This window comes from Sus scrofa, chromosome 14 (assembly GCF_054392235.1).
Source record: "Sus scrofa isolate SSC_HxYL_T2T_F1_AM1 chromosome 14, Sscrofa_HxYL_maternal_Yorkshire_Landrace_v2.0, whole genome shotgun sequence".
Lineage (NCBI taxonomy): Eukaryota > Metazoa > Chordata > Mammalia > Artiodactyla > Suidae > Sus > Sus scrofa.
Window position 1 is genome coordinate 5,523,691 of NC_139396.1, and position 23,899 is coordinate 5,547,589.

The window sequence follows — 23,899 nt, forward strand, 5'->3', positions numbered from 1 at the left end:
CACCAGTCAGAATGGCCATCATTAATAAATCCACAAATAACAAGTGCTGGAGGGGCTGTGGAGAAAAGGGAACCCTCCTGCACTGCTGGTGGGAATGTAAACTGGTACAGCCACTATGGAGAACAGTTTGGAGATACCTTAGAAATCTATACATAGAACTTCCATATGACCCCGCAATCCCACTCTTGGGCATCTATCCGGACTCTATTTAAAAGAGACACATGCACCCGCACGCTCATTGCAGCACTATTCACAATAGCCAGGACATGGAAACAACCCAAATGTCCATCAACAGATGATTGGATTCGGAAGAGGTGGTATATATACACAGTGGAATACTACTCAGCCATAAAAAAGAATGACATAATGCCATTTGCAGCAACATGGATGGAACTAGAGAATCTCATCCTGAGTGAAATGAGCCAGAAAGACAAAGGCAAATACCATATGATATCACTTATAACTGGAATCTAATATCCAGCACAAATGAACATCTCCTCAGAAAAGAAAATCATGGACTTGGAGAAGAGACTTGTGGTTGCCTGATGGGAGGGGGAGGGAGTGGGAGGGATCGGGAGCTTGGGCTTATCAGACACAACCTAGAATAGATTTACAAGGAGATCCTACTGAATAGCATTGAGAAATATGACTAGATACTCATGTTGCAACAGAACAAAGGGTGGGGGAAAAACTGTAATTGCAATGTATACATGTAAGGATAACCTGACCCCCTTGCTGTACAGTGGGGAAATTAAAAAAAAATAAAAATAAAATAAAAATAAAAAAAAACAAGCAAACAACAACAAAAAAATAAATAAAATAAAATAATTTAAATTATTAATTAATTATATTTATTATCCATTGTTTATTATTTTAAATATTATTATTTTTTAAAATAATAAAATAAATAATAAACAAATATTTATTATTTGTATTTGTATTTAGTATTTAGTATTTAATAAATTTATTATTTATTTATTAAATTTATTAAATTAAAAAATTTTTTCAAATTTCTTTAAATTTAAAATAATTTAAATACATTTATCTATTTAAATTTATTAAAATAATTTAAATACATTTATCTATTTAAATTTATTTAAAATAATTTAAATAAATTTATTTACTACTTTTAATTTTATTTAAAAATAAATAAGATTTTTAAAATTTTATTTTAAAAATAAGATTTTTAAAATTTTATTGAAGTATAGTTGAGTTACAATATCATGTTAATTTCAGGTGTGTGGCACAGTGATTCAGTTATACATACATATGAGAATTGTATAATTTTAATGCTTATTTTATAAAGTAAAATGTTTTAACATCTGTTCTCTAAATTTCCATCATAGAAACTAATTAAAAATTAGATATTAAAATTTTGTTTGTTTGTTTATTGCATACTCCCCTGTAACACAAGGTAAATTTTGCCTGTTAAGATTTATCTGCTTAGGAGTTCCCATCGTAGCGCAGTGGAAACGAATTCAACTAGGAACCATGAATCTGTGGGTTTGATTCCTGGCCTCGCTCAGTGGGTGAAAGATCTAGTGTTGCTGTGAAGTGTGGTGTAGTTTGCAGATGAGGCTCGGAGCCTGTGTTGCTGTGGCTGGACATAGGCCGACAGCTACAGCTCCAATTGGACCCGTAGCCTGGGAACCTCCATATGCCATGGGTGTGGCCCTAAAAGGATAAAAGACAAAAAAAAAAATTTATCTGCTTAGATCAGTACCAGGAAATACTCAGTAGGAAAAAAAAAAAAGTTGGAGTTCCCATTGTAGTGCAGCAGAAATGAATCCGACCAGTATCCATGAGGATGTGGGTTCAATCCCTGGCCTCCTTCAGTGGGTTAAGGATCTGGTGTTTCAGTGAGCTGTGGCATAGGTTGCAGATGCAATCTGGGATGCTGTGTTGCTGTGGATGGAGTGTAGGCTGCAGCTCAGATTAGACCCCTAGACTGGGAACTTCCACATGCACTGGGTGAGGCCCTAAAAAAAAAGTTGAATACCTCATAAGATTAGGGTAATTTTAAAAATTAGAATAAAAATAATAAAAAACAACTCTCAAAAACAAGTTGTGATTTCTCACCCTTTCATGTACTCTTATATCACATCAGCTTACTCTGTCTGGAATGGTTGGGTTTCTGGCTCTAAAATACATGAGTTTTCCTTAGCTACTTCCTGTTTCTTGTTTAATTCACTGTAGTAACAAAGCAAAAATGTAATACTTCAACAATATCCAGCATTACAAGGGGATGCTTTTATTTGGCCATGGTCATTTTTTATCCTAATTAGACTTACAATAGTCACAAAGAAAATATTTATTGAGCACGTACTATGTGCCCAGAAGTCTTATATTAGGATACATCAATGCACGAAAAGACATAGCTCCCTGGCTCTATGGAGGTTCTAAGGCTCTATGAGAAGGAGTCAGGCTATAAAGTATAAATATCATAAAGGGGAGTTCCCCTTCAGTGGAAACAATCTAGTATCCATGAAGACTCAGGTTGCTCCCTGCCCTCTAACTAAATAAATAATAAAATAAAATAAACATTGTAAAGAAATAAATAAACCTGAGAAGTACTTTGAACAAAGATTTGGGGCAGGATGCACTCAGTGCATGATTGGAGTGAGCATTGAGAAGGGAAGTTTGGGGCCATTTTGAAAATACCCTTCTGGCGGCTGCTGTGAGAAGAGACTGCAGGTGGGCAAGGGGAGAGCCTGGTGGTCTTTGAGGAGGGTACAGCCCTGGTCCAGGTGAAAGATGATGAAGGCTTGTAGCATGAGGTGGAAATGGTGAGGGGTGGGCAGATTTGGGATATATTTGAGATCTGGGATTATTTGATCCTCTTCTATTTTCTCCTAGGTTCCTGGCACATCATGTTGACGCACATGTAATTAATCTTGTTTGTTTGTTTTCTTTTTTGGCTGCCCCCCCCCGCCACATATGGAGTTCCAGGGCCAGGAGTCAGATCCTAGCCACAATTGCAACCTACCCCACAGTGGGGCAACACAGTATCCTTAACCCACTGTGCCCACTGGGGACTGAACCTGCAGCCCAGCAGTTCCAGAGACACTGGCCATCCCCTTGTGCCACAGTGGGATTATTTTGTTTTGTTTTCCTCCTCAAGGAGACTATTCCCATTCTTAATTGCACAGCGGGATTTTTTTTTGCCTTTTTGCTTTCTTTTTTTTTTTTTTCCCTGTTCTATAGCGTGGGGGTCAAGTTGTTCTTACATGTATACATTTTTCCCCCACCCTTTGTTCTGTTGCAATATGAGTATCTAGATATAGTTCTCAATGCTACTCAGCAGGATCTCCTTGTACATCTATTCTAAGATGTATCTGATAACCCCAAGCTCCCAATCCCTCCCGCTCCCTCCCCCTCCCCCTGGGCAACAACAAGTCTATTCTCCAAGTCCATGATTTTCTTTTCTGAGGAGATGTTCATTTGTGCTGGATATTAGATTCCAGTTATAAGTGATATCATATGGTATTTTTCTTTGTCCTTTCTGGCTCATTTCACTGAGTATGAGAGTCTCTAGTTCCATCCATGTTGCTGCAAATGACAATATGTCATTCTTTTTTATGGCTGAGTAGTATTCCATTGTGTATGTATACCACTTCTTCCGAATCCAGTCATCTGTTGATGGACATTTGGGTTGTTTCCATGTCCTGGCTATTGTGAATAGTGCTGCAATGAGCGTGCGGGTGCATGTGTCTCTTTTAAGTAGAGTTTTGTCCGGATAGATGCCCAAGAGTGGGATTGCAGGGTCATGTGGAAGTTCTATGTATAGATTTCTAAGGTAACTCCAAACTGTTTTCCATAGTGGCTGTAGCAGTTTACATTCCCACCAACAAACAGTACAGTGGGATTTTTGAATGACAGTATTTCCTCTGCCTGCTGGCTCTCAAGAAGTCATTTACTCTTAGATTTCTTTTGAATAACCAGGACTGAGCCTCTGTCTCACATTTTCTTTACCTAATTACTGCTCTCTTCTGAAAAAAAAAGGCTAACTAACTCCAACATTATTAATCTTAACCTCTTATCCAAAGAACTCAGTCTAGCATTTTCTCCATTGCTTGTACATTATTTTGTTTCTTTGTCATCTTAGCAATAAAATAAAATATCACCTTTTCCCTCTGAATCTTAGCTATTAAAAACACCATCTTATTTAATCATACCAATTGGCTTTCAAACATTCAATGAAAGTACAAAATGGTGTTAAAGAACCAAACCCCTGTCTTCAGGAAATTGCATAGGGAGCCATGTGTCAGTGCCTCTCACAGAATTGTTCCCATCAGCTATCTACACACAACTGCTGTGTTGTTACACTATTATTGCAGAAACTCCATCTCTGTACACTGTTGCCCAAATAGAAATGCAGAGACAGAGTTTTGGGTGAAGGAGAAAAAGACAGCTTTATTGCTTTTCCAAGCAAAGGAGCTACAGCTGGCTAATGCCCTAAAGACTGTGCCCCCCTTTGGGAGAAAGTGGGAGGTGGTGGTATAGTTTGAGAGTGAAAAATAGGGCCATTGATAAGGCTCAGGGTAAATGAGAACTTACATTGTTTTTTGTTTTTTTTTTGTCTTTTAGGGCCACACCTGAGGCATGTGGAGGTTCCCAGGCTAGGGGTCTAATCAGAGCTGTAGCCACTGGCCTAAACCACAGCCACAGCAACATGAAATCCAAGCAACATCTGCAACCTACACCACAGCTCACAGCAATGCCAGATCCTTAACCCACTGAGCGAAGCCAGGGATGGAACTTGCATCTTCAAGGATACTAGTCCAGTTTGTTAACTTGTGAGCCACGACTGGAACCCCTGCATTGTTTTTTCAAAGCTGGTGTTTAGGTGGTCCCAGGATTGGTTCTGAGGATCCTTCTTTTGGAATGAAGAATGCTTTGCCAACATCTTCCATTTGTTGGGGGTTTTGGTTCTATAGAAGAACTCAAAGATATTGTTATGTATGTTCCTTGAAGAGGACCCAGGACCCTGCCCCAAGGCTGCACTGTTGTCTCTTGACTGTTCTTCCCTGGTCCATTACCTGATTAGCAACTGTTTGAACCTGCTTTTTGGAACATGGGGGATGTCATGGAGGTTGAAGCCCATTCCCCAAGAATAAGAAATGGGGACACAGAAAAGCCTGTGTGCCCAGGAGCCCCACAGAGCCCTATTCAGTTGTCACCCCTTCTATGAATCAGATTTGTTGATTAGAATGATGGCTTACTATGATCTTAGCATATTTCATAACCTAGCTCTTCAACTGGAAGACAGGAATAAAACACACTTCTCATACCAAGACCTAGCTCAATTCATGACACATAGTAAGCTTTTGATAAATATTGCAGCCATTCATATCAAGACGGCCTAACTGGAGTTCCCACCGTGGCTCAGTAGTAATGCACCCAACCAGTATCCATGAGTATGCAGGTTCGATGTCTGGCCTTGGTCATTGGGTTAAGGATTCAGCCTTGCCTTGAGCTGTGGTGTAGGTCAGAGACATGGCTTGGACATGGCATTGCTGTGGTTGTGGTGTAGGCAGACAGCTACAGCTCCAATTCAACCCCTAGCCTGGGAACTTCCATATGCTGTGGGTGTGACCCCTAAAAAAAAATAAATAAATAAAAAAAAAAAAGATGGCCTTGCTCAAGTCACTTAGGAACATTGGTTTGCTCCTTTGTAAACATTGGTTTGTTCCTTTGTAAATGAGGACATGCTAGGATTCCTCCCAGTTCTTCATCTCACAAATCTATATATATAAATTACAGTTATTAGCTCTTATGTTTAGAGAAGTTGCATTTACCAACTTTGGCCACTAGAGGGAGATAGGTGATCATTATAACGATGGTGTTTTACATTATTTTGGTCTCAAGAAGGTACTCTTGCTCTGCACTTAAAGCTGACCATGGTAAAGCAAGGCAAAGAACTGCTCCATTTTCCTCATAGGCTGTGATTATCAGAGAAATTCAGAGAGTCACCTTTTCCAATTCAGCAATAATCTATCAGCAAAACCTCCAAGAGAACACATTTAAGAAGGAATGTTCAAGTCCATGGTTTTCTTTTCTATGGAAAGGTTCATTTGTGCATTATATTAGATTCCAGATATGTGATATCATATGGTATTTGTCTTTCTCTTTCTGACTTACTTCACTCAGTATGAGAATCTCTAGTTCCATCCATGTTGAGGCAAATGGCATTATTTCATTCTTTTCTATGGCTGAGTAGTATTCCATTGTGTATATATACCACATTTTCCTAATCCAATTGTCTGTCAAGGGGGAGGGGGAGGGAATGGGGTGGTTGGGGAGCTTGGGGAGCTTGGGGTTAATAGATACAAACTATTTCCTTTCACATGGATTAGCAATGAGATCCTGCTGTGTAGCACTGGGAACTATGTTTAGTCACCTGTGATGGAGCATGATAATGTGTGAAAATAGAATGTGTACATGTATGTGTAACTGGTCACCATGCTGTACAGTAGGAAAAAAATTGTATTTGGGAAATAACTATTAAAATAATAGTAATAATAAAAATAAAATATTCAACTTAGAAATTAAAAGAAAGGAATGTTAAAAAATAATCTCTTTAAATTTTGTATTGGCTAATTATCACTGAAGCATTCTTTAAGTGTTACTTATATGCTCTTTGTGTAAAAGTAGTTAGAAGTCTGTATATTCTGTTCATATCAGCATTATTTATAGTATGGAAAAAGCAGATACTAGCCAAAAATTCAAAAATAGAACGGTGGAGGGGAAGACACATGGTTTTTCCAAATAGTAATGGTCACTAAAAGTGATATTGGTAACAACAAAAAATGACATAAAAGAAATTTATGTATTGTTGAGTGAAAAAAATCAAGACAACTTTAAAATGATCATTACATTTCAATCTTGACCCTAAACATACAAAGAAAAGAAAGAAATCAACCAAAATTTTAGAGAGTCTGTCCCTGTTAGTAGGTTTAGCAGTTGTTATTTCTTGCTTTAAAATTCTCCAGTATAAACTGGTATTACTTTTGTATTTTAAAACAAAACAGACAAAAAAAATAGTGCATACACTTTCCAGTAGATTCATCTGATCAATCATACCTGTACTTCTGGCATCAGCAAACATTAACATTGAATACATCCTTCCCTCCCCTGTGTCCCTACCTTTTAGGGCCATACCCATGGCACATGGAGGTTCCCAGGCTAGGGGTTGCATTGGAGCTACAGCTGCCTGCCTACACCACAGCCACAGTCACGTGGGACCCAAGCTGTGTCTGCAACCTATACTACAGCTCATGGCAATGCTGGATCCTTAACCCACTGAGCAAGGCCAGGGATTGAATCCAAGGATACTACTCAGGTTCCTTTCTACTGTGCCATCGGAACTCCCACACTGAACACATTTCTGGCACCATCCATTTCTTGGCTTTACCTTAAAAATTCCTGAGATGAAAGACTTCTTCCCTCATATAGCCTATTATGTGTCTGGTTAGTTTTGAGTATGGTAACATTCCTGATACAAAGCCAACTCTGCCTCTTCTAATTTCCATCCATCACTTCTGCTCTGCCTTCTGACCCAAATTCCATAAGAGGACTCCACAGGTTTGAGGTGAGCTCATGTGACTCCCTTGTCCTGCAAGGGTTTTCTTGTCCAAGCTAAAGAGCTGACATCAGTTACTTCATTCTGTTAACAATTCCCTAAATGTCAGATACTGTGCCAGGCCCTGACATTTAGTAAGGAGCACAGCAAGGATTACTAAAGCTCTAAATCATCACCAATCATTACCTGAACATAATGATTAATCTTAACATCATGGAAAATTGGAACTGCAGTCATTGGGTGTTTCCCTTGTGAGACAGGGGCACCCAATAGCTCTGTAAAGTATTTTTGCCACAAAAGTTAAACATGAACTTATTAAGCCTGTAGAGATAACTTCCTTCAATGAGAAATATAGGAAATAGAGAAAGATAAATGATAGCATGAAGAAGCAAATAGACAAATCCAGGTAGTCCTACCCTGATTAGGACAATTAATCTGACATCTGCAGCAGGTCAATGGCAAGGAGGCTAAAGGAAAGAGGGATCATTCTAGATTAGAGAATCAAGGGTCACAGCAACCAAATTTAATGTGTTAAAATTATTTGGATCCTTATGCTCACATGTTTACCATAAAACAATAATTATGGTATAGTTAGGGAAATACAATTATGGACAAGGTAATAAATTATATTAAGAAATGAATGTTTATTTTGTATGATAATCAGGGTCACATTATTACTTTTATGTGTTCTAGAAACTTTTTTTATTACTCAAATGAATTTATCACATCTGTAGTTTTATAATGATCATAACAATCCAATTTCACAGGATTTCCATCTCATAACCCAAGCACATCCCCCCACCCCACAAACTGCCTCCTCCAGAGAAAATAAGATTTTCAATGTCTGTGAGTCAGCATCTGTTCTGCAAAGAAGTTCAGTCTGTCCTTTTTTCAGACTCCACATGTCCTTGAAAGCATTTGATGTTGGTGTCCTATCGTACGGCTGACTTCACTTAGCATGATAATTTCTAGGTCCATCCATGTTGCTAAAAATGCCAGTATTTCATTCCTTTTAATGGCTGAGTAATATTCCATTGTGTATATGTACTACATCTTCTTAATCCACTCCTCTGTCGATGGATATTTAGGTTGTTTCTATGTCTTGGCTATTGTAAATAGTGCTGCAATGAACATGGGAGTACATGTGTCTTTGCGAGTCATGGTTTTCTCTGGATAGATGCCCAGGAGTGGGATTGCTGCATCAAATGGTAGTTCTATTTTGAGTTTTCTGAGGAATCTCCATACTGTTTTCCACAGTGGTTGCACCAATTTACAATCCCACCAACAGTGTAATAGTGTTCCTTTTTCTCCACACCCTTTCCAGCACTTATTGTTTGTAGACTTTTTGAAGGTGGCCATTCTGGCTGGTGTAAGGTGGTACCTCACAGTGGTTTTGATGTGCATTTCTCTAAGAATGAGTGATGTTGGACATCTTTGCATGTGTTTTTTGGCCACCCATATGTCTTCTTTGGAGAACTGTCTGTTTGGATCTTCTGCCCATTTTTTGATGGGGTTGTTTATTTTTTTGGTATGGAGCTGCAGAAGGAGTTTGTAAATTTTGGAGATGAATCCCTTGTCAGTTGATTCACTGGCAAAGATTTTCTCCCATTCTGTGGGTTGTCTTTTCATTTTGTTTAGGGTTTCCTTTGCTGTGCAGAAACTTTTAAGTTTGATTAGGTCACATTTGTTTATTTTTGTTTTTATTGTCAATACTCTAAGAGGTGGATCTGAGAAGATGTTGCTGTCATTTATGTCAGAGAGTGTTTGGCCTATATTTTCCTCTAAGAGTTTTATAGTGTCTGGTCTTATATCTAGGTCTTTCATCCAGTTTGAGTTTATTTTTGTGTCTGGTGTTAGGGAGTGTTCTAATTTCATTCTTTTCCATGTGGCTGTCCAGTTTTCCCAGCACCACTTATTGAACAAGCTGTCCTTTCTCCATTGTATATCCTTGCCTCCTTTGTCATAGATGAGTTGGCTGTAAGTGCATGGGTTTAATTCTGGGCTTTCTATCCTGTTGCACTGATCTATATTTCTATCTTGTGCCAGTACCATACAGTTTTGATGATTGTTGCTCGGTAGTAGAGTCTGAAGTCTGGGAGCCTGATTCCTCCAGTTCCATTTTTCTTTTTCAGGATGTCTTTGGCTATTCTGGGTCTTTCGTACTTCCAAACAAACTTTAAAATATTTCTTTTGAGTTCTGTAAAAAATGTCCTTGGTCATTTGATAGGGATTGCATTGAATCTGTATATTGCCTTAGATAATATAGTCATTTTGATAATATTAACTCTTCCAATCCACAAGCATGGTATGTTTTTCCATCTATTTGTGTCATCTTTGATTTCTTTTATCAGTGTCTTATGGTTTTCAGGGTACAGGTTTTTGTCTCTTTAGGTAGCTTTACTCCCAGGTATTTTATTCTTTTGGATGCAATGGTAAGTGGGATTGCTTCCCTAATTTCTCTTTCTGATCTTTCATTGTAAGTGTATAGAAATGTCATTGATTTCTGTGTATTAATTTTGTATCCTGCGACTTTGCCAAATTCATGGATGAGCTCTAACAGTTTTCTGGTAGAGTCTTTAGGATTCTCTAGGTATAGTACCATGTCACCTGCAAACAGGGATAGTTTTACTTCTTCCTTTCCAATTTGAATTCCTTTTATTTCTTTTACTTCTCTGATTGTCATGGCTAGGACTTCCCAAACTATGTTGAAGAGTAGTGGTGAGTGCAGACATCCTTGTCTTGTTCCTGATCTCAGCGGGAATTCTTTCAGCTTTTCACCATTGAGAATGATGTTTGCTGTGGGTTTGTCATATATGGCCTTTATGATGTTGAGGTAGGTTCCCGCTATGCCCACTTTCTGAATGATTTTTATCAGAAGTGGTGTTGGATTTTGTCAAAGGCTTTTTCAGCATCTATTGAGAGGACATGCAGTTTTTGTTCTTCAGTTTGCTAATGTGGTGTATCACAATGATGGATTTGTGGATATTGAAGAACCCTTGCATCCCTGGGATAAATCCTACTTGATCATGATGTACAGTCCTTTTAATGTATTGTCGGATGCGGTGTGTTCGTATTTTGTTGAGGATATTTGCATTGATGTTCATCAGTGAAATTGGCCCATAGTTTTCTTTTTTTGTGGAATCTTTGTCTGGTTTTTGTATCAGGGTGATGGTGGCCTCATAGAATGAGTTTGGGAGTATCCCTTCCTCTGCAATTTTTTTGAAATAGTTTCAGAAGGAGAGGTGTCAGCTCTTCTCTAAATGTTTGATAGAATTCGCCTGTGAAGCCATCTGGTCCTGGACTTTTGTTTGTTGGAAGTTTTTTCATCACAGTTTCAATTTCAGTTCTTGTGATGGGTCTGTTCATCTTGGTTTAGTCTTGGAAGATTGCACTTTTCTAAGAAATTGTCCATTTCTTCTAGGTTTTCCATTTTATTGGCATATAGTTGCATACAGTAGTCTCTTATGATCCTTTGTATTTCTGTGATGTCTGTTGTTACTTCTCCTTTTCCATTTTTAATAGATTTGAGTCCTCTCTCTTTTTTTCTTGATAAGTCTGGCTAAGGGTTTATCAATTTTGTTGATCTTTTCAAAGAACCCATTTTTTCATTTTATTGATCTTTTCTATGGTTTTCTTTGTTTCTATTTCATTGATTTCTGCTCTGATCTTTATGATTTCTTTCCTTCTACTAATTTTAGGTCTTGTCTGTTCTTCTCTCTTGAGCTGCTTTAGATGTAAAGTTAGCTTGTTTATTTGAGCTTTTTCTTATTCCAAGGTAGGCTTGTATTGCTATAAACTTTCCTCTTAGAACGGCTTTTGCTGCATCCCATAGATTTTGGAATGTCATATCTTTGTTGTCATTTGCTTCTAGGTATTTTTTAATTTCCTTTTTGATTTCTTCAGTGATCCATTGGTTGTTTAGTAGCATGTTGTTTAGTCTCCACGTGTTTGTGTTTTTTGCAGATTTTTTCTTGTTGTTGATTTCCAGTCATATGGCATTGTGGTCAGAAAAGATACTTGATATGATTTCAATTTTCTTAAAGTTACTGAGGTTGGATTTTCAGCCCAGGATATGATCCATCTTAGAGAATGTTCCATGTGCACTTGAGAAGAATGTGTATTCTGTTGCTTTTGGATGGAATGTCCTATAAATATTTATTAAGTCCATCTGGTTTAACGCATCCTTCAGGGCCTGTGTTTCCTTATTGATTTTCTATCTCATTGATCTGTCCATTGCTGTAAGTGGGGAGTTAAATTCCCCACTATTATTGTGTTATTGTTGATTTGTCCTTTTAAGGTTGTTAGCAGTTGCCTTATATGTTGTGATGAAGCTAGGTTGGGTGCATAGATATTTAAAATTGTTATATCTTCTTCTCCGATTGATCCTTTGATCATTATGTAATGACTTTCTTTGTCCCTTAAAATATTCTTCATTTTAAAGTCTATTTTGTCTGATATGAGTATTGCTACTCTAGCTTTCTTTTGATCCCCATTTTCATGAAATATTTTCTTCCACCCTTTCCCTTTCAATTTGTATGTGTCCCTAGAAGTGAAGTGGGTCTCTTGAAGACAGCATATATATGGGTCTTGTTTTTGTATCCATTCAGCCAGTCTGTGTTTTTTGGTTGGGGCGTTTAGTCCATTAACATTTAAGGTAATTATTGATATGTATGTTCTTATTGCCATTTTATTAATTGCTTTGGATTTATTTTTGTTACTCTTTTTTCTTTTCTTCTTCTCTTGTTCTCTCTTCTTGTGGTTTGATGACTATTTTTATTGTTGTATTTGAATTAATTTTTCTTTGTTTCTGTATCAATTGTAGATTTTTGGTTTGCAGTTATTCTGAAGTTTTGGTATAAGAGTCTATATGTATACAAGATTGTTTTAAGTTGTTGTTCTCTTAATTGCAAGTTCATCTCCAGTGTCCAGCATTTGTACCCACCTCTTCTCATGTTTTCTGATTTTGGTGATATAATTGTGCATGGATGATTTCGTATCTTTACTGTATATATACCTTTACTGGTGAGCCTTGTCATTTGTGGAATTTTTGTTTCCTGTTACTGTCTTTTCTTTTTTGCCTAGAGAAGTTCCTTTAGTATTTATCATAAGCCTGGTTTAGTGTTGCTGAATTCTCTCAGCTTTTGCTTATCTGTGAAGGTTTTGATTTCTCCTTCAAATCTGAATGAGAGCCTTGCTGGGTAGAGTAATCTTGTTTTTTCCTTTCATCATGTTAAGTATATCATGCCACTCCCTTCTGGCCTGCAGAGTTTCAGCTGAAAAATCTGCTGATAACCTTATTGAAATTCCCTTGTATGTTTTTTGTTTCCTTTCCCTAGCTGATTTCAAGATTTTCTCTTTGTCTTTAATTTTGGTCAGTTTGATTAATATGTGTCTTGGGGTGTTCCTCCTTGGGTTTATTTTATATGGTACTGGTTGTGCTTCTTGGATTTGAGTGGGTGTTTCCTTTCCCATGTTAGGGAAGTTTTTGGCTATTATCTCTTGGAATGTTTTTTCTGTCCCCTTCTCTCTCTCTTCTCATTCTGGCACCCCTGTAATATGGATATTGGTGCATTTAACGTTGCCCCAGAGTTCTCTGAGACTCTCATTTGGTTTCTTCATTTGTTTTCAATTTTCTTTCTCTTTGCTGTTCCACATTTGTAATTTCTTCTAATCTGTCCTCCACCTTGCTTATTCATTCTTCTGCCTCCTGTAGTCTGCTATTAGCTGCTTCTAGTGAATTTTTTATTTCAGTTATTGTATGTTGCATCTCTTCTTAAGTTTTATATCTTGTATCTCTTTGCTCAGTGTTTCCTGTAAGTTATCCATCTTTGCCTCCAGTTTATTTCCAATGTCTGTCATCATCTTCAGCATCAACAGTCTAAAAAGTATTTTTCTGGGAGGCTGAGAATCTCCTGATCACTTAGCTGATTTTCTCGGGTTTTTCCTTTCTCCCTCATCTAAGTTATACTTCTCTGTCTTTTCATTTTTATAGGTTTTTGGTGTGGTGACATTTTTACAGATAATAGAATTGTAGCCTCTCTTACTTCTGGTGTCTGCCCCCCCTTGTGGCTGAAGTCGGTATGGGGCTTGCTGTAGGCTTCCTGATGGGAGGGGCTGATGCCTGCCTACTGGTAGGTGGAGCGGATTCTAATCCCTCTGGTGGGTGGGGCTTAGTCTCTGCATGGGATTAGAGGCAGCTGTGTACCTGAGGGGTCTTTAGGTAGGTTTACTGAGGGGCGGGGCTGTGATCCCACCTGGATTGTTGTTTGCCCTGGGGCTTCTCAGGGCTGACTGATGGGTGGGGCCGGGTTTTCCCAAAATGGCCACCTCCAGAGAAAGGCAACTGCTGCTGAATATGCTAAATACGCCTGAGAGCTTTGCTTTCAATGTCCTTCCCTCACAACAAGCCACATTCACCCCTGTTTTCCCAGGATGTCCTCCAAGAACTGCAGTCAGGTTTGACCCAGATTCCTATGGAGACTTTGCTTTGCCCTGGGACCCAGTGCATGTGAAAGTCTGTTTGCGCCATTTAAGAATGGGGTCTCCGTTTCCCCCAGTCCCATGGAGCTCCTGCGCACAAGCCCCACTGGCTTTCAATGCCAGATGCTCCAGGGGCTCTTTCTCCCAGTGCCAATCCCCACACATGGGAGTTTGATGCAGGGCTCAGAACTCTCACTCCTGTAGGTGAGTCTCTGTGAACCAGTTAGTTTCCAGTCTGTGGGGCCTCCCATCTGGTAGGTATGGGGTTGTTTATAAAACAAAATCCCCCCTCCTACCTCTTGACGTGGCCTCCTCCTCTTTGTCTTCTGGAGTAGGACATCTTTTTTGAGGTTTCTGGTCCATTCAAGTGATGATTGCTCAGCCTTCAGCTGTGAATTTTGTTGTTTTTAGGGGAGAAGTTGAGCTACAGTCCTTCTATTCCATCTTAATCCAATCTCAAAGAAAGTTTTAAAATCCTGATAGTTGAATATGTTTTTTCCAATCCCAATATGACATTATCGCAAGCCTTTTTTTCCTTGGTGTTTAGTCTGGTTTCATGGACTTATGGGGGGCCACATGCAGAGGCCTCACTCCCCGCATTTGAGGCCTGCATTCCTCATGGGAAGCAGCTGCGTGGACACCTCAGCTTGCTGGGCAGCCCTATGCAAAAGCACTGCATGTTCCTGTGCTCAATTAAAGATCTGGGCTCTGTCTTAGGCAGCGGCAGTGGCTCCTTGGTGAGGCTCCGGCAGCACAGGCCTGATGGCAGCAGCGACAACCACTCAGGTGGCTGCCCCTGGACCTGTGGGGCATTCAGGTGGCAGGGGCCTGCTCAATGCTGGCACTATGGGCTCAGGTCCCAGCACGGGTGGTGGCAGCAGCATGGGTGGGCTGTTCTAGGAACTTTTGTGTCTGTGAACTCCTTCCTGAATAGAAAAAAAATATATTATAAAATTGTATTTTATGAACTATTGATGTAAAGACTAACAAAATTCAAGGTGGATTCAGTATTATATATTCAGTATTACTATATTTATTTTTTTCTGATTTTAAAAGAAGTAAAAATCAAAACAATTTTCTAGGCCCCTAAAAGTACTGTGGGTCTTGTGACTGTTGCCATTATGCTCAATGGATCACTTAGCACCAGTGACAATGCCACAGAGAATTGAAGGAAGTGCTTCACAATTGTTTCACACCATAGAGTAAGTCAATAAGAATTTAACTCAGGGAAACAAGAGCCTGAAGATGAGACCATAAACGAAAACAGAATAAAACTGAGAGATTGCAATTCTAAGGAGAAAAAGTTAGAACCCACATAAATAACATCATTAAAAATTAATACATAAATTAGAAACAGCAAAGAAGAGAAGTCATTGATATCATCCATTTGTGCTGCTGTAACAAAATAGCACAGACTGGGTGGCCCAAGAACAGCAGACATACGTTGCTCACAGTTGTGGAGGCTGGAAGTCTGAGATCAGGGTGCCAGTATGGTCAGGTGAGGTCCCTCTTCTGAGTCACAGGCTTTTCATTGTAACCTCACATTGTGGAAAGGATTAGGGAGCTCTGCAGTTCCTCTTTTATAAGGCTACTAGTCCCATTCAGGAGGTGCCATCCTTATGGCCTAATCACTTCCCAAAGGCCTCATTTCCCAATCCCTTCTTCTTGCAGGTTAGATTTTCATCCTATAGATATAAAAATTTATGAACATTCAGACCATAGCAATTACCACTTGAAATGTTTTGACCAAATAAAGACTGGTAATAATCACAAAGAAGTCCTAAAACAAAGACTAAGATGAAATAAATTAGTCTACATATCCCCAGTCCTATTTGCTGATCCACAATAGAGTGGAGCTCATACAAGGTCCTAGCCATTTGCCTCTTGATGAGCTCAGGGTGACCTATGACTCTTTAAAAGTGTGGTGCCCAGAGTGGAATACAGTTTCCCAGTTATGGTCATATCAACAGGGAGTAGGGCAAACACTTGATATAATTTGTCTTCAGTTAGTATTAACCCAGGGTGATAGCTGGAATATCTGGATCAATTCAAGGAAACAGACCTCATCTGGGAATCTTAAAGAAGGAGGTGCTGCTATTCTTGGGAATTCTGTTTGTACTATTGTAGCTGGAAATGCAGCACCAGGTGCATATTCTGTATAGAATCATATGTATAGAGCTGGATATTGAATACTGTTGAGACCAGGCACATTCTTTCCAATACAATAAAATTATCATCCAATCATCTTCATTTATTCTACTTACCCAGCCCCTGTAGACATCTGAATGGTAACTCCTGCATCAACCAGTAAAATGCTCACCCGACGGGTAAAATTTGCAATCTTTATGAAGGGTTCTCTGCAAATATGTGACAGAAGAGGTTTGGAAGCAAAGATTCTGACCCCAGCCATGATGGAATAAAAGGTATCAACCTTCCCCTCCTACTGCGGTCAATAAAGATAGAACTGGAATGACACTGCAGTTAGTAAGCAGGGATTTGTAAACAGTATGATAAATACGTTCAAGGATTTAAAGGAAAGCATGGCTATAATGAGTGAACATATAGAAGAATCTAAATGTAGAAATAGTGATTATTTTTACAAGAATGAAATGGAAATTCTACAGCTGAAGAAAAGTAGTGTTGAAAAGTGTAAATTCATAGATTTGGGGTCAAAACAGACTGAAAAAATATACTAACCAAAAAATGGTGAGGTCAAAAAAATGGCCACAAAACATCTCTTCCTGATCTACTTCTCCTTCGTGGAAAACTTTACTGAAGAAAAAGTGGTCTACTCACTTACTATGCCCAGAGACACTTCACATTTCTTTCAGTTTCCAGTTGTTTGCTCACATCATCCCTTTATCCATCATCAGGAAAGTTACCCAGGAAGGCTGTGCCTATGCCAAGAGGTAAAGTCTTCACCATTGATTGGTAATTGAATGAGGGCTAGATATGTACTATTCTTGGAATGAATTCTCTACAAGTCAGACAATATTAGCTTCATACTACTTCCTCTAGTGTCTTTCATTACAGCATTTAAAGCTCTCATATCAGCATATTATTTTTTAATTATTGAGAAAATATCACTTTTAGAGAGTCCCTATACCCTGTACTATCTCGACTGTCTCCTACCTATACATTTGTCTGGAATCTCATCTATTTCTTCCTTTAAATACTACAGGAATTTTAAAGTATTCTCAAAATTATCTGAGACTTAGCTTAATTGCTACCTCCTTCATTAGGCCTCCTTTGTTCCCCCTGATCAATACCTTGTTCAGAACTCCCAGAGAATTTGGGATCTGACCAATACTCTTTTTTTTTTTTCTTTTTAGGGCTGCACCTTCAGCATATGGAGGTTCCCAGGCTAGGGCTTCAATCAGAGTTACAGCTGCCGGCCCACAGCCACAGCAACACCAGATCCAAGCCACGTCTGCAACCTACATCACAGCTCATGGATCCTTAACCCACTGAGTGAGGCCAGGGATGGAACCTGCAACCTCATGATTCCTAGTTGGATTCATGTCTGCTGTGCCATGACAGGAACTAAGGGATCTGACCAATACTTTTGAGTTACATTTTCATAGTGGTTATTTTTTGGTTTTGGTTTTCTTTTTAAGTCTGCACTTAAAAAGAATATGGAAACACATGGAAGTTCCCAGGCTAGAGGCTGAATCGCAGCTTCAGCTGGGGACTACACCACAGCCACGGCAATACCATATCCAGGCTGCATCAGCGACCTATGCTGCAGCTTGCAGCAACACTGGATCTTTACTCCACTAAGGAAGGCCTGGGCTTGAACCTGCATCCTCATGGACACTGTGTTAGGTTCTTAACCCACTGAGCCACAATGGGAACTCCAGTAGTAGTTGTTTTTGTATGAATGTTTTACATTCTATTCAGGACTGTAAACTTCCAGAAAGCAGGAACCATGTGTTCTATAACCACAGTCCCCACAGTACACAGGGTAGTGGACTTTATACCGTGTTTTCATTTTGTTATATGTGATCACAGAAGAAAATGGAGTCTTCCTGTCTAGTTTTGGAAGGATGGATCAATATCTGTCAAAGGGTCAGTAAACAAGTCACAATGTCTAAAATACTGAAGCAATAAACTTTGTGTGGAAGAGTCAGAGGAACTAAGTGCCTTTGAGTAAGCAGCCCTTGAAGACTTGAAACCAGGCTTAGGGGAAAATTTGGAAAACTTCAGAGTTGTATAGAAGAGGTATATGTGGGGAAAAGGAAAGATGCAGCTTCTAGTTCTTGGGATATCTGAATATAGGGACAAGGACAGTGACTGGGCTTGAACCTAGATGGTGAGACTAAGAGGTCAACTGGGCACAGCATTTGGGAAGATGGGAGGCAGTGTGGATCTCCCTTAGTTGGGAGAGGCTGGGTAAATATCAGGGAGGACTACATGTAAGGAGCTGAGGTCTCACTAACCCAAGGAGGAGGATAGAAGGTACCATCATGAGAATTGTGTTGCCACAAAGCCACTCTCCTTCAGACAGGCCCCCCTGCCGGTCCTGGGACTTAGACCAGCAGCCATCGGACAGGAAGAGATGTTGGTCAACAGCACTTCGTTGTGGCAGGTGGGAGGGAATGGCAGCAAATGTGCTCCAGGCAGGGACTCACCTGCTCCCGGGAACTCCGAGTTTCCCAAAGTTCCCTTATGACCCAAAGGCCAGACTTTCTGAAAGTTTGCATTCTCAAGCAATTTAATGTAATTTGCCTAGTAATTATTAGCAGTTGTGGTTCCATGAACTGATATATAATACCGAAGAGAAATATGATTTTTCAATGATGATAATTGCCTTTTTAAATGATGATAATTGCCTTTTTAAAACAAGTTAATGTTCTCATAATATTCTTTCTCTTTTTTTGTTGGTTGGTCATGCCAGACTATTTTAGTCATACTTTAAAATAAATAATCAAATCTTGGTTTCCATTCTTAGGTTAAGATTTCTCCCAGTTTCATTTTTTCCAATTTTTTCCACTGTTGCAATTAATATTTTGCAAGGGCTTACTGACTTCTTGATTTTTTTAACTATTTTAATTACTTGGTTAGGTGTTCTGTAGAGGATTTTATTTTTCTTTTTAAAGTCTGGATTAATGCTACATATTGTATACTGGCTGCTGCTTTCCCTGCATCTTGTACAGTTACTGGTTTTATCTCTAGTATATCCATCATCTGCAGATAATTACTTAGTGTCTCCTTTTTGTTTATACCTAGGGAGCCACTGGATATGCAGTATCCCTGGCTGTCTATATGTTTTTGTGCTGGAATTTGATTTTTCACTATATCCATATCAGAAACAAACAAACCAACAAACAAAAACATGTGCCCAAGCTTCTGCCTGTGGAATGCTCAGCGAGAGCTCTCAATGGGAGATGAGAGACTGCCCCTCAGCCCACCAGGATGAGACCACTTTGAGCTGCAGAACAAGAAAATACCTCTTCACACATCTTTAGACAAAGCCCTCAGAAAACTCCACCCAAGTCCCTGAACTTCACCAATTGTGAATTAAAAGGACTAGATTTCCTCCAGAGGCCTGAAAATTTCTCAAACCTCAGTGCACAAATTAGAACAACACTGTAGGCTTCTTTGAAAAAATCAGTGCCTGATCCCACCGGAGTCCACAAGAATCGGATCTCTGGAGGTGGAGCCAGCTCCCACAGGTGACTCTACCTGTGGTTTGCTCTCACTTGTAACCAACAAGGCTTGAAAGCCACTATGCCAGGCTACCCAAAGTCAACTTAGAAGCTATTACTGGGGAAGTACTTCCCCACAGCTGGAACCATGGGACATACCACACTGGCACCAGTGGCAGAACAGTGAGAAAGAATACCCAAAGAGAACCACTGGCTGAACGGGGAGAGCACAGGTGAGAAGAGCTTGAAGCCAAGGGTCAACACCCATTAGTCCAGATGCTATGGCCCTGCTTTGTTGGTCTTTTCTTCCTACATGTGGCAAATGCAAGGACAAGGGTTCTACAAACCTGATTACTTTGAAAAAGGTAATTCTTTTTTCAAAAACAAAGTGATTTTGTTGTTTCCATCTTTCTTTTTCTTAGGCATTCTTACAACTTGGGGGCTATTGCTGCTTGACAAACTTCAAAGTGGTCCATATGGTTGTTATATTGCAGTGCTGAATGAATCATGGGAATTAAGTTATTCGCTTTCAGCTTGGTCTCTTTCCCTAATTCTGTAAGCCTGTTCTCTGTTCCCTTTATTCAGCTATTAATGACATCCAGTGTGCCTCTGAGGGTCAAATTGTGTCATGTGCTGAGAAAAGAATTCTTCAAAGCTTTTGAGCTTTTAAGTAGAAGAGGTGAGAGCACAGATGCCTTGAGCTAGCTGTGGTCTCTGATACCTCTCCTCTCCCTGGGCCTCTTCTTCCCCAGGCCAGTGGGTGGTAAGAGCTGACTCTCAGCCAGCATGGGCTGGTGAGGAAGTGGGGTGGGCAGGAGATGTCTAAGCTTCCTGCTGTGCTCTCCTGCCTACTATAGTTTTAAATTAAATTACTACTGCTGCTGCATCTGGAAAACCATCTATAACAGTCTTTCTTCCTTTCTTGCATTCCTGCTTGCTTAATTTCCTTCCAGCCTCCTCTCACTTGTTCTTTTCCTTCCTTCCTTCTTTTCTCCCTCACTTACCCACCTTCCCTTCCTCCCCCTTTGTTACTCCCCCCTTCTTTTTCTCCCTAACTCTTCTTTCCCTTCTCCCTCTTATTTCTCCTTCTTGCCCTCTCTTTCTCTCCCTCTCTCTCTCTCCAACCCTCTCCGTCTTTCGTTCCTTCCTGCCTCCCTTCCTTCCTTTCTTCTGACTTTCTTTCCTGTCTTTTTTATTTCTCTGCCTATTATTCAGCTGGAAAATCTGAGCTGAGCAATCTAGCTGCTTGTCTGAGCCCTCTCCAAGTTGAAATCTCTCAATGTGAATTATTTTCTTGATCTCTAATCACAGTTTTCTTCAATATTAGAAATAGAAATATAGACATTTTCTTCCCAATTTAGCCAGGTCCAAGAGCATTTCAGAGACATTCCACTGTTGTAAATAAGGATGGCTTGAGCATTACTGCATGGTAACACCTATGCCCATGTGCTTCTTGCCTTAGCTCAGACCCTGCCCAGAGGGACTCCAGAGCTTCCACCTCTTAAAAGCCACTCTTGCTTCTAGCCAGATGCTTTTCAATCAGATAAGCCTGGTTGCTGGCATTGAACTGAGTCTTGCTTTTCTCTCTGCATAACTTTCAAATTCAGCCCCCAGGCTCTCAGTCTGATTTTAGTACCTTGTCTACACCATATCCCCATTACCACTTATAAACAGGCACTAGTCCAATTTACATAACAGGTGCCTATAAATCACCCCGATCATGTTGGGGAAAGGGAGTCCTTCTTCCTCTTCCTTCTTGTCACTGTGACAGGCATAGCTTTCCTCCAAGGAATTATTGTGGTGGCATAGGACTGAGATGGGAAGAAGCAAATAAGACATGTCCTTCTCCATTATACATCTGATCTGTCACTATTAAATCAACTGTATGGTCAATAATGAGTATCACTTATTGTCTTTAACCAATATGAGCTTACGTCCGTCGTGCTCCTAGAACTTGTCAAGCCCAGCCCACAGCCACCCAAATGGATCAACGGACAAGACAGGTTACAAACTCAATATTCCACTAACATTTTATGGGACCACTGCAGAGAACGTTGGCTTGTTTGGATCACATAAGCATCCACTGTCCCTAATTTTCGAATAATAGCACCTGATGACTTTCTAACCGTTCTCCCCAGACTCCCATCCCTTATCTTCTGATAATGGTACTCAGTCTGTCTCCTGCCCTGGGGATAGGACCATGACTCATACCAGGCCAATCAGAGCCTTGCATTCCCTTGGCCACAGTGATTGGTTCTGGGATCGAGCCACATTTTAATTCATACCCCTAAACTCTCTATCACCAGAACTCACCTGAACCTACAAATTCCATCTTTGTGTCAGCAGCTCTGGGTTGGGTTTCTGTCAATTGCAACCAGAAGAATGTTGATGATTCAGCATTGGAGTCTGGTACCTGTGAGGGTGTTCACGTGCAAGGTCAACTACCAGTGCAGGAGCCTTATACCTGGCCTCAGGTAGCTGAGCAGGTGCTCTGACTGAGACTTCTGGGGGGAAGAAGTGACATCTGGGGGTCAGTGTGGAGTAGAATGTGTGAACACAGGATGGGTACACAAAGGACTGGTCATCAGAGTGGACTTCTAGCCATGTCCCAGGGCTGTCACCAGTCCCCAGATCTCTGCTCTGCCTCCCTCCCAACCTGGACTTTTTTGGTGTCTCTTTTTCCCCTGTTGTAATGAATTCAACGACGCTATCATTGTGTGTCACTTTGTTACTTTTCAAGTCCTGTCCAGACTCACCCTTGATCTTTCTCGTTGATACCCAGGGCTCATAAAAAAGATAATCTTGCTATTTGTGACCACATGATGGACCTTGAGGGCTTTATGTGAAGTGACATAACCTGACAGAGAAAGACAAATACCATATAATCTCACTTAGAGGTGGAATCTTAAGAAACAAAACAAGACAAAAAATAAGCTCAGAGAAACAACATATTAGTGGTTGCTAGAGGCCTGGGATGGGGGATGAAATGGGTAAAGAGGGTCAAAAGATATAAACTTCCAGTTATTAAATAGGTAAATCATGGGGAAGAAATTCATGTATGGTGATGGCGATAGTTAATAATACTACATTGCATATTTAAAAGTTGCTAAGAGAATAGATCTTAAAATTTCTCATCACAAGAAAAAAATGTTTTGGAGTTTCCCGGTGGCACGGCTGGTTAAGGATCCATTGTTGTCACTGCTGTGGCTCAGCTTGCAGCTGTGGAACAAGTACAGTCCCTAGCCTGGGAACATCCACATGCTTCAGGCACAGCCAAAAAAAAAAAAAAAAAAAAAGAGAGAGAGAGGGAGAGACAGAGGAAAGAAAAAATGTTTTGAAACTATGTATGGTGACATGTTAACTAGACTTATTGCAGTGATCATTTCACAATATATACAACTACTGAATCATTATGTTGTACACCTGAAATTAACAGAATGTTCTATGTCAATTACATCTCAATTGTCAATTACATCACAGTTAAAAAAAAATACCCAAGGCTCTGCAGCCTGTTTTCTTCTCCTTCTCCTTTCACGGTTCATGGCAGTGATGGTCATCGGACACTAAGTCCGCTGTCTCAGAAACCCCTGTACACCCTCTCAAGCCCTCACCTGAACAGCTGGGCTCTCAAAGACCACGTGCAGCCAAGGCCAAGTTTCCCTGACAATGGTGGTCCTCAACTCTTAGGTGCACAGAATCACTGGGAAAGCTTAGATGAAATACCCAGGCCTGGGTCCCATCTGCAGCTCTTCTGATGTACTTGTCCATGGGTTGTGCCCAGACCTCAGCATTTTGTAAAACTCCCCAGATGATCCTAATATGCAGCTAAACAGTGAGGGTCTCTTCACAGTTTCTGGGGGAGGTCTGAACATGGCCCTCTCTACCTACTTGTTCAATGTAATGGAAGTGCAGGCAGAAACACAGAAGGCCTCATGCAACATTGCAGATGATGTCAGCCTTTTCTTAGGACCTTTGTGTGGTTCCTGCTGCATGAGGAATGGCCTGGAAGGCTCTGTGTGACCTAACCCCTGGACCCTCATCTGAAAACAGTCTCTGTCACACACGGTGACTCAGCCCACTGTCCTTCATTTTGCTCCCTCTGCCTGGGAACCTCCCTCAGGGTCTGACTCCTCTCATTACATAGTTCTTGGAGTACAAGTTCCCTTCTCAGAGGGGTCTTCCCCGACCC

General features: G+C 40.1%; 1 long non-coding RNA gene across 4 annotated transcripts in view; it reads right to left on the reverse strand.

The window, feature by feature from the left end:
• Window positions 1-10,235: 10,235 nt before the first annotated feature.
• LOC146396251 (uncharacterized) overlaps window positions 10,236-23,899 on the reverse strand; it is a 29,754-nt gene continuing 16,090 nt past the window's right edge. Inside the window, exons 2-7 of one of the 4 annotated variants that reach the window (XR_014828240.1) lie at window positions 22,467-22,567; window positions 22,024-22,123; window positions 16,863-16,959; window positions 16,327-16,419; window positions 15,506-15,747; window positions 10,236-14,988 (exon numbers count right to left, since the gene is read on the reverse strand). This is a non-coding gene — a long non-coding RNA (uncharacterized LOC146396251). The remainder of the gene's footprint in view (window positions 14,989-15,505; window positions 15,748-16,326; window positions 16,420-16,862; window positions 16,960-22,023; window positions 22,124-22,466; window positions 22,568-23,899) is intronic. The other 3 variants (XR_014828241.1, XR_014828242.1, XR_014828243.1) reach the window with 3 other exon arrangements.